At 35.0% G+C, this 18,967-nt stretch overlaps 1 protein-coding gene across 6 annotated transcripts in view; it reads left to right on the top strand.

Moving 5' to 3' along the window:
- Positions 1–12,128: 12,128 nt before the first annotated feature.
- Positions 12,129–18,967, top strand: part of sick (sickie) — a 461,315-nt gene continuing 454,476 nt past the window's right edge. For 5 of the 6 annotated variants that reach the window (XM_069838099.1, XM_069838098.1, XM_069838100.1 and 2 more), the window contains exon 1: positions 12,131–12,445. The gene's annotated coding sequence lies outside the window, so the exon portion shown is untranslated. Of the gene's footprint in view, positions 12,446–18,967 lie in introns of all 6 variants that reach the window. The other variant, XM_069838103.1, reaches the window with a different exon arrangement.

Genomic DNA, 18,967 nt, shown 5'->3' with positions numbered 1-18,967 from the left:
TCAAAATAAAGTCCTACGAATTTCACTCAATTCTCCTTGGTTTGTCCATAACAGCCAACTACACAGAGAAACTGGTATTGACACAATCAAATAGTTTATTCATTCACAAGCTACGAAGTTCTATAACAACCTAAAAATGTTCCAGACACCGTCCAGTACTCTCTTGGAAGAAAGTCCACATTTCCCACCATAATCAAGAGCCGACTTCCAATGGACCTCATATAATAAAAATTTATCATCACACCAACCTATGTATATAATTATTTATTAACAATTTTTTATTTGTTCATTGAGGAGCCCAATTTAGGCTGCCCTCAATTCTGTGCCATGTATTGTATTTATATTTTATTTAGAAATGATCTGTATAGCGCTAAATGCGCTGATCGATCAATAAATTATTTAAAATAATAAAAAAAATGCATATGTGAAGCGATTCCCGATGTTTTACTGTCGTTATGCTTTAAGTTCCCCAAAGAGTGCAGGACGATTTTACAAACATTTTTAGTAAATAATATTAAAGAGCATTTACATCTTTTGCTATCCTAACTAACCTAGAATCCAGTGGTGTTAATCGTCAAATGGTAAACTAAATTTAGTCCCATGGAGCAAAGACAAATTTATTTTATGGGATGCTACTTGTGTCGATATCTTAGCAATTTCCAATCTGTCACACACTTCCAAATTTGCAAGCTCAGCTGCGAAATCAACCGTGCGCAACAAAAAGAATAAATATAAACATGTACTCAAGAACTATACCTTCGTTGCCTTCGCAATTGAAACAATGGGAACGTAGTGTCGTGAAGCCAAAAAATTTCTTATATCAGATATTGCCAGTAAACTGAAGTTAAACTGAAGTTACTTACTGGAGGCCCACGTTCTACCGAATTCCTGCGACAGCATATAGCAATTGCCATTCAGCGAGATAACACAGTGTAATGAGTATTTTTCTGACATCACTCCCCTGGACGAAGTTTTGTATTTTCTATGACAATATCAGTATTAAATATGTTAACTAGAATGTAGTCCATCGTTCAACATGTATTAGCATTTATAAATTTTTATTGTTGTAGGCTACAATAAGTTACTGTAATTGTGTTGTTTATTATTTTGTACTATGTAGATTGTGAATCCTTTATAACTAAATTGGGACAATAAAAAAAGAATAGAGTAACGGTTGCGCAGGGAATCAAAGTATTCCGAGAACATTTGCTATGCTACTGCTTTGCCCAAAACCTTCACAACTGCCGGGAATCGAATCTTGGTCACTGACTGAATTACAGTTAACTTGTCTTACGTACTTGGAAACTTCATATATGTTTATTCATTAAATTTTCGGTATGCATTGCGTAACAGAATCAGGATTTTATGCTAGACCTATAGATCAACTCATATTGGCATAAAGAAGTTATTGTAGCGGAATTTGATGGTACATTAAGGATATTCTTGGACCTACGAACTGAAGAAATAGAATGTATAGGTCTCACAGGTAGCTTTCCTAAGAAATCTAAAATATGCTACTTTAAGTAATAAGTAACGTTGACGTGTGCTTAGTGCTTAGGAATATTGTGTTGTAAGAAATATGCAATTTGAAAAAATAATTATCTACCAGATTTCTAACGTAAACGTAAAGAGTGTCCTTTGATTGCCTGCAATGTTTTGTATAGACAACCTGCTCTTCACAACAATCCAAGAAGTTGCCGCACTCCCTCGGCGTTTTCTAGGTGCTGAGTATTTACCAAACAAAACACGACCTTCAAGAATGAAAAGGACTTAGTAATTTCTTTTGCATTTTGGATAACTAAATGCAAGTCATAATAGTTATCTGCATCATTTACGCAACTCACAGGTTACGTAGTAAATGTGTTAATGATAATTGACAATAAATAAGTTGGCAATGTTCGTAAAAGTCCCAACAGGAATTGATTTATTCAAAGCCAAAAATCCAGATCTTGCACTTCCACCTAGAATAGTTACTCATTGAGGCATGATTAGAAGAAATAGTAAATTATGCAGACAATTTTGAAAATTTTAAATCAGTGATAGATGAACTTAATAAAGATGACGCTCCATCAATTGAAATTCTTCAAGATTACCGAAGGACAATTAAAAAAAATGAATTAATTGTCTTACTTAGGTATCAGCAAATTTGAGTTTTTTTGTCACTTTATAAAGAAATTAGAAACATCAACCAACTTGTTGTCTGAGACAATTAATGAGATGCATGGCACTGAGAAAAAATTCACTCACTGAAATGTCCCAAAGTAGAACCTTAAAAAAAAAAAAAATTAAAGGTGTGTTTGAAAATAATTATGGATTTCATGCTATGTGTAAAGTTGCCAAAGTTTTGGAAAGGCAAGAAGACGTCGGTGAAATTGAGAATTTGTGTCAGTGACATTCATTTGATGAAATATGCAAGACTAACTTCTTGTGAAGTTGAACGGTCCTCCCGGTATCACGAATTGTTTCGAGACAGCCGACATCGGTTTGCGATGGAAAACTTGGAGAAAGGCTCCATTGTTTATTGCAACAGCGAGCTATTTGAACCTACCATTGTCTCAATATGATTGGTGAGTGATTTTTTTATAATATATACTTACAATTTTGTAATATTGAAACAAAATAATTTTACAATTTTTATAACATATTTTTCACTCTTTTACTACTATTTTCAAGTTTTTAGCACATTAAAATCCGTTCCCTAATCATAACAATGATAATACAGCGCTCTAATTTTACTAGGAAACTTCGCATCATTCCGCCGCCTGCCGACTTCCTGCTTTTCCAACTCTACAAAAAATTCCAGCAGTTGCTAAAGCTGATTTGCCGGTAGTAACGAAAGACTCTTCCCGCCCGTGCAAGCACGACACGCAGTACAGTATTCCGCTGTAATCTAGTTTCCTCATAAAATGAGAGCACTGTAGTAAGAGCAAAATGTAGATGTGTTTAGTTACCGGTACATGAAATTCTAAGAGTTAAACAATTATAATTTAGTATTAAATAAAACAATTTGGATCGAAAATACCTTGTATTACAGTACACAACATAATGAAGCAATATTGATATATTAAAAATAAATCACTGATTAACTTTGTAACTTCTTTACTGTGTTAATATGCGTGCCTAGGCTTCGAACAATGAAGGATATCACTTCGAAGCTAGTCAGCCAGGTAATCAGTGATTATATAAATGTTAGAAGTGTATATAGAACAAGTAGATAAAAATGAATATTCTACAAAAGTAATATTTGAAGAAAGATCATATTCTAGAGACGAAAAGTAGTATGTTTGGCAATCGGTTTTGAAAAGTAGTCAATGTCTGACAGCCCTTTACACCTTGTAGGCCTGCACTAGAATACGCTATTTTCACTATCTACATTGCCATAAAGAATTAAGGCTTACATTGATCAAACATTATTTTTGCACTACTGTACACATTTTATAAAAAAGTAGGTCACAGTATTATGAAATAAAATACCTTGCATCAGTGGCGTATACTGGTTAAAGGGTTTGGGCTACCGCTGACCCTGTTATTACACAAAATATATCTAACAATTACTTTAATTTTAATTACTATGGTAAAACTAATATTACAAAATTATTACATTATGTTATATTATAAACTTTTTCTTTTGTAATTTCCTTGGGCTACCGCCGGTAGCCCCGGTAGCCCGCAAAATACGCCCCTGCCTTGCATTACAATACACAACACTATACATACATAAACTTAATACTGTAAGTAATGTTTGATCAGTATATGTCTACGTTCTTTATTATACATAGTGAAAAATAGCGAATTTTATTGAACATAGTTTAAATAATGTAAATTGTAAATATTACTGTATTTGTTAAAAGGTCCATGTTTGTTCTGCACCACTTTATGAAACAAGAGTCGCATGAGCCGTCAATCAAGTACTTCACTTGCTAGATGCGTGTGCATCGTCCACTTAAAAAGTCCAGTAATACTTAATCTTCTAGCCTTCTGGGACAAAGTACGATTTCTATCGAACACAAAATGAACAAATGAGTTAGTGTTGATAAAACACAAGGGCATGTAAGACAAAATTTATGATGTAAGTAAATAAATTATTAATAGTATACGGTAGTCATTTTATTACAAACAACACTAGTTTAGATCTATTTAATATAGGGTTCAATTCCAATACTGTTAGATTAGATTCGTTTCCAGCTTCTCGTGTGCGAATGAAATATAGTTTTATTCCGGAGAATTTTCTTCCATTGCTTATGAGAAAACCAATTCTTTACATTTAGGCCTCCAGTATGCGATTTATAACTTGATTAATACTTTATTATTTAGTAAAATATGATAATATTTTATATTGTACATTCTTTATTAATCATAGAAACGTAGTAGGTAATTAGGTTACATTGTGCTGTGTAGCTATACGGTGGTAAAATTGCGGGTTTAGAGATTTTTCTGCCCGATTTCATGAAATAATTGACAGTGCTCCACAAATATGTTATTATTAAACATACAAATGAAGGCAGATTATTTCAGATTTATAATTTGAGCGTATGAGAAGTTATATTATGCAGTGCAAAAATCGAGAGCAAGGAAATCGGGGGAAATCGGCCGTGGGTTTTACGTGAATAAATCTAACTTAAATCGACGAACTAGACAAGATATTTCGTTTGACACCAACATTAGCGCGCTAGCGAATCCTAGTCGCGAGATATACTGCCCGGAAACTTTTTCCCACGGCAAAAATGGCCACCAGTTGCCACTGGCTCATGCCCGGCGTCAACTCAGTGTCATACTCGCGTCGTAGTCGTATACTCGATCGAACGAAACCGCATTTATTTCAATCGTATTATTAGTAACGAAGTTACTGTATAGTGTCGGAAGGCCTTCTATGCCCAAGGTTGCGGGTTCGATCCCGGGCCAGATCGATGGCATTTAAGTGTGCTTAAATGCGACAGGCTCATGTCAGTAGATTTACTGGCATGTAAAAGAACTCCTGCGGGACAAAATTCCGGCACATCCGGCGACGCTGATATAACCTCTGCAGTTGCGAGCGTCGTTAAATAAAACATAACATATAGTGTCGGAATGGATCACCTTGCAAACATTACATCGGCTTTGCTATCCCGGTACCCCATGTGTCGGTCTGATTTTAAGGAGACCGGGTAGTGATTAGGGGTAAAAAACTGACTTTTTATTTTATATTTTTAAAAAGTACAAAACTAGCTCTTTAAAACTATATATATATATATGTATTGTGAGGAGTATCTTTGGCGGCGCATTTAATTCATACATCCTTTTCATTTTGAAATGCAGTTTTCCGTAAGTTTATATTTTTCAAACTTAGCGCATTTTCTCTAAAATTACTAAATTATTTTACACGAAATGTTTACAGTGTTTCCTGCAGCCTGTTTTCTACAAAGTAAATCCACGTGTTTAGAATATCACACACACAACACGAGGAAAAAAAATGCATTAAAAATGATAAAAATTGTTAATCAAATTTCAATATTTTTCCTGTTTTACTAAGGGTGAAATATTTAACTAAATTTTGCTTTAGAATTTACAATATACATTACTTGATAACTTAAAAAATGCAAGACATATGAGCGAAGATTGTGGCAAGTAATGTGCACCTGAAGAGTGAGGTACATTTAGCAAAGTGGGAAAACAGGTTATCAGTTAGGGCCTTTCCTTTGCACTTGGAAACGAAACTAATTAGTTTTCTTTTCTATATCACTGAATTCAGAAAGATTGTTTGTATAACCATGGAAATTTTTATTTCACTGTGAACATTAAAGCCTAGCAATACTGAACTAAACGTTTGTACTGAAATTCTTTAATCGCACTGGCATCACTACCCACTTCTCTTAAAGACGTATTCACGTCAAAATTGAAATAATCCAAATCCGGGTCATTCCTGTGCATTGTATATAAGAAATGGATATGCTTCTATATCAACCAGAATTGGGTCCAACTGTTCTGTGTACAAGGTTCTTATGTAAACAATTCACACACACGGTTGTTATATGTCGAATAGCTTTCGGAGATAAATTACTTCTTCGGATTCAAGTGCTGCAGCGGCATAGTTAGGCCTAGCCAGAGTATGCAGCCGCCTAAAACGGCAGACTTGAAAGGGCGGTTTATATCTTTTCTGGCAGAACAGCAGTGAAGTATACTGTGGATGAAGTGAAAAAAAAAACTAAATATCTTTCTACCATATTAATTTCCATCCCTGATATTACATATGTAGATCAATTGTCTTTTGTTGTAAGATATTTATAAAAACATAATTTCTTATTGAAAAATGTATCTGTTTTGTGCCAAATTCAGGGCACAAAGCAAAAGAATTGGCTACTGCATGAATAAGTTTGTTAAAGGGATATGATTTGGACATTGAATTATGCACAGGTCAAGTTCATGGCAAAAGAGTAATATAAGTATGATAATGCTCTGGTCTGCAGACTACAATTACACAAATCAACCCTCTTGCTGTGTATATTTCCAGTGCAGCACACTCTCTTAACTTAGCAGGGTATTGTGCAGCAGAGTGTTGTCCTGAAGCGTCTTCATTCCTTATCTCTAATGCAACTCTACTTCTTTTAGTCGTTGGTGCATTTTGTAATTAAAATTAAACAGTGCAGTTTCCATGAAACGGTCTTCAGAAACACAATGGTCAGGGCGTCATGATGTCTGCCTGCAATAGTATCAATTTTAATTGGACAGAAATTATGTTATGGGCTTTGAAAGTCATCGAATCTCAAAAGACAACACTAAGATGTGAGGCGACTGGATTTTGTGCAGTCTACCATGTCTGGAAATAGCGATGATATTTCGGTCAACAATCTTGTTGAGATTCAGTGCTATAAGTAAATTGTTGCAAAGTGTTAATATCGATATTTGGACTGTAATAAACTTGTAGGCCTACTACAATTTGTTACTTGAATATATTCGAGAGAGTCGCCCTATGTATGACACATGAAAACTCAGACATCAAAAAAGAGTAGGATATAGACGTACAATAGTCACACAAAGGAAAAGCTCGAGAAAATAGAAATAGCAGAACTGAATACTACTTTTAATGCAAAGGAAGATTTTCACGCGAATATAGTTCTGATAATTATAAACAAACCGATCTGTGAATTGGAGAAAAGAAAAAAAAAATATTGGAAATTATTTATAGGAAATTTGAATTCCAAGTACGTAATTTGCTAGGACGAAGCAACAGTGAACTCTTATGTGCTAAAACTCTGCAATAGCTTACAAAGAAGAAAAAGGTATTGAACACACTAAATGTCTTTTGCATCCATTCATCAATGTAGTCCGCTACTTTTAAGTAAACATTTATAAAATTTTGTCTGAAAGAGCTTTCTGATATCAGGTCTTGTTGTAAACTAATCATTTCGGCAAGTACTTCACTATTTATAAAACTCTGTTCTTGTCTTGCCCTAAGCTTCAACAAAATATATTGATTTATTTTTTCACTTCAGCAGCTGAGGCATCCTCTCGCTCAATCTCAATACAGTTTCAGAAAATATTATTTGACTTTTTAAGAAAATCAGATAGGAAAAGCAGTGGCGTGTATTCCATAGATGCAAAGTAAGCAGTGCTTACTGTAAAATAAATTCAAAATAAATTGAAAATATTTACACATATAAAGTTTACAACAATATTTGTTTGAGATTATAGTTAATGTTTTGTCCAAATTTCATTTCATGTTGAAATGTTGGATTTGGTCACTCATACCACGATTCGAAATCTCCCCTCCTCTCCTCTTCGCCCGCCCTTCCTTCACATTTTGCAGCGGCGAAAGATCGGGATCATTCGACATACAGTCCCGCACATGCGGTGTTTGCTGGCCCAGAGTCGGTAGTAGCGCACGTTTACAATATTGTGTTTAAAGCGATATTTGTAATATTTATATAGTGAAATCTCAGGTTCCGTGTGTTTTGTGTGGATGTTAGTATATATCAGTATTGTACAATTACATTTAGTTGTTAGTTTCGACATTCTTATTATTCTGTAAGTTTAATTTGATTTCGTAAGTTTTGATACAAAGCAGGGCAAACTTATGCAGTAGGTTCTTGCTAATCCTGCCATTCCTTGCACAGAGAGGTGCCACATTAGCGAGAGTGCGGATTACTGAGAGCGCTTAAAAAGTAATTACATTTAATGTTATAAGCTACGCCAACTATTTCACTTGCTCTTCTAAATCAAAACTAGAACTTTCCAGACGTGGCCGGCGCGTAAATACGTATTTAAATATATACTTACGTTTATAAGTAATGCAGTATAACACAGATTGCAGATTTCCCAGAAGACTATTACAGTAGAAGTGATATGAAATAGGCCTACACTAGAAGAAGGTCGAATTACTGAGGGCCGAATTAGCGAGAGTCTAATGTAATTATAATGTGGAACCAGCGTTGCAAGGTAAGCAATGCCAGACCTTGTCTACGCTAGCAGGCAGCGAGCTCCTACCACGCCGTAGCTAAGAAATGAGAAACATGTTCCCGAATTGAAGCACCAGATATAACCGTCATTTGCAGAGACGAAAACGCGCGGGATTTCGAAACCGCGATTTGAATACCGTACGTAGTATTGTATTGCGTACTTCTCCGAAAGGTGAATGTTTTTGGGTATAGGAATAGTAGCCCTACTTTCTTCGCGAGATACTTTTAATATCGTATTTCTGATGTCAGGTTTGCATCATTTCATAGGAACTCTTAATGCTAATACCCATAATCACCAAAATAATATTATAATCCATATGTTAATTATTTACTTTTATCTTAAGTTAAACTGCTGTTTGAATTCAAAAAGCTTTACTATTATTATTATTATTATTATTATTATTATTATTATTATTATTAGTAGTAGTAGTAGTAGTAGTAGTAGTAGTAGTAGTAGTAGTATAAGAAAAATGTTTCATTGTTCCGTTACTAAGAAAAGAGTTACGGTAACTTCAATCAGTCATATTGAAGTAAGGTTACCATATTTTTTAAACGCAAAATTGAGGACACTATACCAATCGGACTCCTGCAACTCCTGAAAAACGTTTCAGAGATACAAATTCATATAAAAAGAGTCAAATTCGTTCAATTTCAAAGGAATAAAATGAAGTCAAATGTTTACTATGCTACATTTTTCATAGGCTACGTAATTCCTAAATATTATAAAAATGTAACCTAAATATGCATACAGAAATACATAAAAACTACAAGAATGAACTTCACTGTTCAAATTTCTTTCACTCATAATCCAATAAATGGTCACTTCATCTCAACAGTCCATGAATATTTCTCTGTTGATTTGGGTTTCCTTAAACATTTCAGGATTTTTTTTATCAAGTACGAATGAAATACTACTCATGTTCCATTAAAGGGTGGCTTCATTTGAAAAGTCCACAGTATTCTGTGAACAGTCCTTTAATATTCCTCTGTTGATTTGATTTTTCTTAAATTGTCTAGAATTTTTAGCAAGTACGATTGAAATTATGTACAACTGAAATGACGAAAGTTAAATTTCATTGTAGTTAGTTCTCTCACTTACTTCATTACAGGCAATTCTTCCCATTTCAATTGAAGAACTGGCAAAATGCTCTGCGAGCCTGGCAAAAAAACTCGCGATCCTCGTCTGAAAACTCGTGTGAACCAGTTACATAGACAAATTGAGATAAGAGGACAAATAGAACCTCGTGTGAGTCGTGTGAGAACTACCATTAGGCTCATTAAGAATAAGTAAACGGAAGTGAAATGGGCTCTGTACTTCAAATCTTCAAAAAGTGTCAAGTGTCATTCTGAGTTCATAACTCGTAAGGTATATAGGTATTCTTAGCTCCCATTAATTGATAACTTGGATGTGAAACTTTTTGTGTATAGAAAGTTGTATTGTGAGATTGTAGGTACACTCTTGCAGCATCTGACTGACAGATTCAGAAATGTAGATTCTGAACTCTAAGAATTTTCAGACATACCGAGTAGTATTTCCAGAAGTTGCATTCGATGAGATGAAAGAAAATTATGGCAATTTCTTTGAATTTGTTACCTCAAGTCACATACCACAGGATATGCATCATATAAGTAAATTCAATAAATTCTCGAGACTTGTATATTACAGATGTAATTTATTTGCTTACCTTACCATAAGTGCTGGAACTGTAGACCATCCCATCATGCAGATTTCACGTCGTTTGAAAAGATTTTGAGACACCCGATGGATTCCGTTTCTATCGATAGAATTGAACCTTAGATATACCTACATGATTCGTTTCACTTAATTTATGAAGAACTATTGCCTTATAAGACTTTAATTTAAACATTTTCGCTGATATCTTGGCTGCACCTGCCCTCTGAGCTAACTTTTTGAATGATTACGTGTGAGAATGTTCTAGTCTGTAGCCTCTGTCATCGAGTTTTTCTTCAGTTGGAACGCGATTTATGCGTCTTCTTATTTATTTAAAAATGAGTTGACATGTCTCACCTTTTTCACTAAATTCTATGCTGTTGGATGAAATAGTTCTTGAACACCAGGATATCTCCGTAGAAATATAGCACGATACTTTTTGTACGTTTTACCGTAATATAGACTATGTATCATAAATGAATATTCGCTGTTCTGTTGAGACTGCATTGCCACGAACTAAACTGAAATGCACTGAAAGGAAGTCAGCTGTATACTAATGCTCTAACCTTGACGTCCCTACAGTCTGTGTTATCTGTCCATACTACGCAGCACAAAACCTTACGATGTTCGATCCGGGAAAGTGTAACTTACACACTATTTCCTCGGCAGTGGCGTTGTATCTATAAAAGTAAATGGCCAACGGTATTTACGTGAACGAAACCTATTTCCTGGCGAACGCTTTGTACTATAGTAGACTATATAACTCGAAGGAGATCATCTGAGTCGACTCTATAAAAGATGGAAGAAAACCATAAGTGTATTATTTGACAAGTGATTATATTATTATCATTATTATTATTATTATTATTATTATTATTATTATTATTATTATTATTATTATTATTATATCAGATTACTCCGACCATTTATCTGTGGCTTAAAGAAATTGATGTGGTTCTAGCCTGACTCTGGATATATTTCAGTGTTGGGACTGCCACCTCAAAGCGTTCTGGTCAAGTTTAGAAATGCTATTTCCTCCATTTCAAATGTGACATTTACCTCGCTGTGTGTAGGGTCTCAGTAATTCGTTAGTTGAAATAGATTATAAATGGATTGCTGAGACGCTGAAAGACACATAGGAGAGACTATGTGAGGCTCAAAATGAACTTAGGTAAAAATTATGAATAGCACAAATTTCTTGACAAAATGGACACAAACACAATTTAATATTATATTTTGAATAATTAATGAATATGGATTACCACTACGCTATACACTTTTTGTTTTGAAGAAAAAGAAAACAGAAATATCTGGAAATGTTTAGCTACTATATCACATTAATTTGTACGTCGAAATAAACCAGCTAGTTTTAACAGTCATTAAGGAATATTATTATTATTATTATTATTATTATTATTATTATTATTATTATTGTTATTATTATTATTATTATTATTATCATCATCATCGCCATCATCATCATTACAACAAATACAAACTGCACTTATTAAGTTACAAGGCTTCATAGTAGGCCCTAATTACAATTTTAATGCTCACCCGAGTTTCATTATTGTTAAATCACACATTGACCGGTAATTTTCGTGTATTTATTTGTGCGTTTAATATGTGTGCGTCTAGTTTTCTTAACGCTGTGCTTTGAACTTGTCCCTATATGAAATGTTTGTAACTCCCGGTCGTAGTAGATATGTCGTGAGTAACGACAGAAGGGTGATTCAGAGGAATTCAGTAGGGAGAAGAAAGGGTCAATACTAGGCAATGACGAACCAGTCCGACCCTGGATAGGGGAGGCGAACGCGAACGCGTGCTGGGTCTGTGACACACGTGCTGCAAACAAGACGTCCCAGGTTCTTTCGTCTAGGAAGGAACCACCCTATTTCTTGCCTCCGCCCAGTCTATCTTTAGCTCGAGAAATGCAAGTTCAACTCATCTCATGCAGAAGACTTCAGTATCTATTCTGCTTCCTTTGCGTGCAGTTGGTAACAACCAATTTTGGCAACACTGAGTTAATACTCTTCCGGTTGGGATCTCGCTCGTGCAGCTGTCTGAACGCAACAAATTTTACTTCTGTTTCTAATGTTGTGACTAAACAACTACTTGTTTTCGTGTCAAATGAATGGGGAGTGTTATATAGGTATGACTACAGTTAAGGAAAGACCACATCTCTTGTCCAGTTTCTGTATATTTAGATTTTAGTGCCGCTTCGAACATCGTCTGACAGCTATCTCGGTGGTGAAGTGAAATTTAATATGTGCGCGCGAAAATTGAGTCTCACTGACAACTTATGGTTGAACTATAATGCGACCGTCGGAGCTGGTTGAAGGTAATGTTAACATACAAAATAATATGAGTATATCTGTAGATAACTAGTGTTATATGCGTCGTACAGTTAGGTGTAATTATTTTTTCGTACTCCGTAGCTATGTGAATTAAAGTACCGGTAATTCTGTAACGTGTACTGTTTTCCTTTTATCTTGATATGCAGGTAATTTAACAAATGTAACTGTGGATTCATTGTACCTTATACTTGGTATATAGTATATAAACTGTCTGTATATTGTATTATGTTTTTTATTGAATGTTTATTAATTCTCCGAATGCTATTTTGCGGATAGTGATACCACAAATGCACTCTGCAATAAAAGTGAGAAAGAAGTACCGATAATTTGTATGCATTTAATGTGGTAGTAGGAGAGGAAAAACGAAAAATTAATATAAAAATTTTGTCTGAACACTTCCGCAGAGCACAACGCAGTGCAGTGACGGACTATATGTTGTTTAAACGTAGCACATTTTAAGGATCGATTATAATAAGAACGATACTGCTAAGAAAATAAAGTTTTTAATATAATAGGTATGGTGTAGTCACGTAGGCGGTCCGAGTTCGAGTCCCGGTCAGGCATGGAATTTTTCATCGTAATGACATAGGGGGCTGGCCTAGGGACGAGAGGGGTTACTTGCTCTAAACCTGGGTACGTAGTCAACTTCAGTCAGTCGGTGTGGCTTGAGGATGCGCCTAGCTTGAGGGTTAGCGCAATAGATCTTGAAAGGTCGCAGTGCTGGGCCGTAGTGCCCCATCCAGAAATTCAGTTCAATTCAGAATAGGCTATATGAGACTAAATCTCACAATCAATTTTAGGCTCGGTGAGATGAAATGGAACGTAAGAAGTTCATAAAATATTTTTTACGGAATTATGGTGACTGCAGGCCTAATGTATTCTACAATAGATAATTAACTCTGCAGATTCAATTCTGTTTGGTATAGAAGTCGTTATGACGTGCGTTAGTTGCGAATATAATATAAATTAAAATACTATACAATTTTGTTACTATATTTTAGTGATGAACAACATTAGTAAGCCTAGATATATCTAGATATATATCTAGATGTATATTGTATCATGTTTTATAGAACGACGTTAAATACATTTGTGTATACTAAATGAGTAAAAAGTATGGAACACTGCTTGTAGCTTTTCTGTTTTTCATTTTATGAAGAAACTATATACAAAATTTATAGCGGGTGAAAAACAGTGTACTAAGGAATCTAATTTTTATTAATGACACCATATACTTAATTTTCCATTTTTTTTGGATTCTTCAAGTCTCAAAACATACCAGTACAAAATCATGTTTTTACCATTTATAAATTATTTTGTAAACATTGCCTCAAATTTATGATCCCAATGTATAAGTATATAACAAAGAGAGATGCTTCAGTATATCAATTTACGTAGAGTGCTGGCCTTCTGTACCCAAGATTGCTGGTTAGATCCGGCCTAGGTCGACGGTATTTAAGTGTGCTTAAAATGCAATAGGCTCATGTTAATAGATTTACTGGCATGTGAAAGAACTCCTGTGGGACAAAATTCCGGCACACCGTTGACGCTGATATAACCTCGGCAGTTACAAGCATCGTTAAATAAAACATAATTTACAATTTTTATATCAATTTACCACTATGAAAAATAAGAGGTCCATGAATTAACTAATCATAAACAAAAACTTAGCAACACTGGCTCTTATATCCACTGATCTCAACCCATTTTATTTTTTCTTGTGAGGTTAGGCCCATTTGAAGTTGAAGTTCTGCTACGAGGCGAGGCCTGGAAGAGTCAAAATTAAGGATTGGGAATGAGATTCAATAGATCAACAGAACAGTGTTGCTGAAAACATTAAGTAATTTCCAAGACAGGTTTATATATTGTTTGACAGTGAATGGGTCCATTTGACCAACTTTCGTGAACTGATATCAGTTCACGTGACACAATGAGAATGTCGCTAAATTGTTTTCAATGTTTTTTTCTTTAAATTCTCTGCGTTGTATTAACATTACAGTTAAATTTCAGTGGTTCACATCGATTTTCTAAGCGATGGATGGTTTTTTAATTATTTATAAAATAATGTTCTGTATTTTGTACGTTTTGAGAGCAGAAGAATCCATAAATGGAAACATAAATATATGGTGGCATACCATTAAAATATAATTTTTGAAAATATGTTCATAATATACCTATTTTCATTCCCTGTAAGTTTTGTACATAGATTTCCTTCATAAAATTGAAAACAGGAATTTTACAAGCAATGCTCCATGCTTTTCGCTCATCCGGTGTATAGGTACAGCTATAAAAAGAAAAAGTGGCCGCTCTCCTGAAACAAAGTTCCCTTCGGGTATCTTCGCTATAATTCGGAGACAGGCGATGTTACATGTTGTTGAACCACGTTGCCTGATATCTATAGTTATAATTGAAATATTCTCTCCGTGATTCGATAGCGTAAAGGTAGCGTTCAGGCCTCTTATTCATGAGGTCCTGCGTTCGACTAAAACCACGTGCTTTTTATGTTCTTTTTTGTCCTGTTTTTGAGAGAGACAAACTATACATAATGGCTCCTTTCTCTTTTACGATTATTTTAGTATTTAACATCAGGTTCATTAATATATTATGCCATGACTTTATCATTATGATATTGTGGCTGCAAATGGAAAGAAAAAAGATTTTATTCTCAATAAAAATATCTTTCGTGGCATAAACAAAACAAATTTACTGGCGTCGGCCTTAAAACATTCAAACAATTAAGCGTTCAAAAAACAAAACAAAAAGCCACAATTTAATATTTAGTCTATCTTCCTCCTATCTCGATTATCTTGCAGTCGAGTGGGCATGGAATTGACTAGTCTTTGCAAATAGCGACTGTTTTTAGACACGATATTCCAGGCATTCTGAACATACATACATAAGTGTTCTGTCCATGGGCAGGTCTTTCATTGCAAACCCAGCAATCTCCAATCTTTCCTATTTTCTGCCTTCCTCTTAGTCTCCGCATATAATCCACATATCCTAATGTCGTCTATTATTATTTTCAACCAGAGACCCAACCAGTTACTTTTTATCTTTCTAATCAGTTTCAGCATCATTCTTTCTTCACTCACTTTTTCAAACACAATTTTATTTCTTATTCTATCTGTCCACTTCACACGCACCGTTCTTCTCCACATCCACATTTCAAATGCTTCAATTCGTTTCTCTTCATTTCGTCGTAATGCACATGTTCCTTCCCCATACAATGCCACACTCCACACAAAGCACTTCACTAGTCTCTTCCTTAGTTCTTTTTCCAGAGGTCCGCAGAAGATCTTTCTTCTTCTATTTAAAGCTTCCTTTGTTCATGTTTGCAGTTTTTCTTGGGAAGGATAGGCCTAAATGCGGTAACATCCCGTTGCTTTCCGCACACCACTATCTCTTTCGCATCTTATTAAATTCCAGAGGGCCCAAGCGTGGAGATGAGGAGAGGGGATTTGACTAATTGGGCCCTCCGGACTTCACCGAAAGTCACGGCAAGGGTTAAATATTAATTCTATCAGGACCCTAATTGACCCTATCAGAGATCGGGAAATCTCAAATTAGCCTTTGCCCCCCGCATCCTGGACTAGCTTCTACGAATCATCAGAAAATCTTGGAGTGTGATTGGGCCAATTTTTCCGAAAATGTTTCCACACTTTTGCCCTCGTAGCTCAGCGGACGAACGTCGGAATTTAGATGTCAACGTCTCAGGTTCAATTCCTCGTTACTCCTTTTCGTTTTATTGTAGTTCAAGATAGTATAATGTAATAATACAAAAAGAAAAACTAATAGCAGTATTATGCAACTGGATTTTTCCAAACCTAATATTAAATTTATGTTATTTATATCGCTAAAGAACGATTACAATATAAATAACTTGAATATTATTTATACAGTATCACTAAAGAACGATAACAGAATATAAATGATAAATATCGGTTTGTTTAATTAATATAAGATATTATATAATACGTATTTAATTATCTAAATAGAATAACCTATTTTACAAAGAAAGATGTTTATTTGTGTTATAATAATTACCTACATAAAATACAGATTATTTATATTGCGAAAGAACAATGACAATATAAATAACTTGAATATTATTTTATAATGCTAATGAAGGAAAACAATATAAATGATAACTTGAATATTATTTATATCGCTAAAGAACGATAACAATATAAAAAACGTGAATATTATTCATATCGGAATTTCACAGATTTATTACAGATGTATTTAAGAAATTGTAGAAGAATTGTAATTAGTAACAGTGTCCTATTTATTCTTCTTGGAGCCAAATTTGTAACTTTTAAAAGTGTGGTTACTATGTTGAAGTGTATGTGTTGCAACGGATGCTTGATTTGTTATGTTTGTGAGTCAGTTATGGGATGCTTGATGTCGCAATGTCGTAATTATAGTTTGATTGTGTTTGTGTGACTATTGTGTATTAATTTATGATGTATGGTACGGAAAGCTGCATATTTGTGTTATAGAAGTGTTACGTATGTGTGTTGTTAATGTTTTTGTATGTTTCAAATTGATAACTGATATTTGTTTTGCAATCGCAATGCCTAATTTACGGATTGTTTATGTTTTGTTTACATCGCGTAAGCTAATTTAATTTTCTTTTCCATTTCTCTTTATGCTTATTTTTTTTGTGTATAAAACTATAGCCCTAACATACATATGTAAAATAGGGCTAACCTCCATTGGAGATACTGTACCTACAATAGTAATAATTATTATTCATATCGTTATAAAACGATAACAGAATACAAATGATGACTTGAATTTTATTCATATCTCTAAAGAACGATAACAAAATATAAATAACGTGATATCCATCAAGAACGATAACTGGATATAAATGATAATTTGAATATCATTTACATCGCTAAAGAACGATTAAAAAATAAAATGAAAACTTGAAGAAGGCGCGAACCCATAACCTTTGAATTATTAAACAAGCACTCTACCGCTGGTCTGCGAGGAGCAGATATGGAACACTTTCATAGTTCGGGAACTGCTTGTACAAGCACATGCATCGTGTAACATCGCCGCGACCCGAAGTGGACTTTGAAAATATTCGCTGTTCACGAGTGCGGCCACTTTTTTTTTGACAGCTGTACATGTACCGCCCTGTAGCGTCTTGGTCTGAAGCATCGTTCCTGGACTTGCGTTGCTTATGCGCGCAGGTTCGAATCATGCAGACTGTAGGGAGTTCGGAGGCGGCACATAGGGAGATCTGTAGCTTGTGAGGACTTTGGGCATGCATACCATTCCATCCCGGGTAGTATAATGGGCCCAAACGAGTGGCCTGCATGCAAGCCAGTCCCAGTCCGTGTCCTCCCCTCAAAGGGACTAAAAGATAGATGACATAGTGTAAACTGCGGCCTCACCATCTCTGCACTCAAGGTTCATTATTATGAAGGTAAGCGTTCACTACATCGTATCGCACTCATCGGACGAATCGCATGGATCGGAAAAAGACAATCTTTGCTGTAATTGTTATGTAACCGCGTTCACTACATCGTATAGCACGCATCGGCTCTCGGCAAATCCGTCCACCTTTCTCGGATGACACAACTTTTCCGCGTGCGATCATGGTCTTCTTTAATAAATCAATTTCAATTGGTCAACTGTTACTATTACGTTGTGCCATGTTTAGTGTCGCGCCAAAATGACAGACGGGAAACTTATTTCGCTTATAGAAAATTGCGAAGAATTATATAATTTGAGGCGTTCCCATTATAGTAATCAAGTCGTATCTTACATATATATTACGTAACCAATATCTCTTTCGTTTCTTCCTTTTCAATTAAGACGCATGAAGCAATTACAAATTCTTATTCGCTAACACTCACAATTAATACACCTAACCTCAAACTCCTCTGTTTTCAGCAATGTCAATATCGTACGACGTCATGTTTTAAACAGCTGATAGGGAATCCGATGAGGCGATGAGGTTACAGTGAACGCACTGCACTTAAAATATCCGTTGCGTGCGATTCGTACGAGGAGTGCGATATGATGTAGTGAACGCTTACCTTGAGGGAAAGTAAATGAGAGGGTAAGATAGAGGAATTTGCGCCTGCAGACAAGAATTTTCCATCCTCGCTATCTATCGAGTTTCTTATTCCTTTCTAAAAGATACTATCCGGTGGTGATATCACAGTCTAGTATATACAGACACGAAGCTTGAGTTGTGAGGGTGCTAGGAACAATAGACTGTGCCGGAATTATTTCGCATTTTCTGTAATGAGGCGATAGTAGCGATCCTAGTGGTTAGCAAATTATCTATGGATACATATTTACTACGTATTGAGCTTCGTGACTGTATATACTAGACTGTGGTGATACCTCTCTCTCTCTATTTCTCAGACATTTTCCACTTCTGATTGAGGTTATGGCTGATATGTACAACTATTATTAGGCATTACATCTCGTTTGACGATATGTGTTAGAAAACAACTGTTTGTATGTATCTTAAGTATGATTAG

This window comes from Periplaneta americana, chromosome 10 (genome assembly GCF_040183065.1).
Source record: "Periplaneta americana isolate PAMFEO1 chromosome 10, P.americana_PAMFEO1_priV1, whole genome shotgun sequence".
NCBI lineage: Eukaryota > Metazoa > Arthropoda > Insecta > Blattodea > Blattidae > Periplaneta > Periplaneta americana.
The sequence above is the reverse complement of the archived record's forward strand: the minus strand, read 5'-3'. Positions and strand labels throughout refer to the sequence as shown.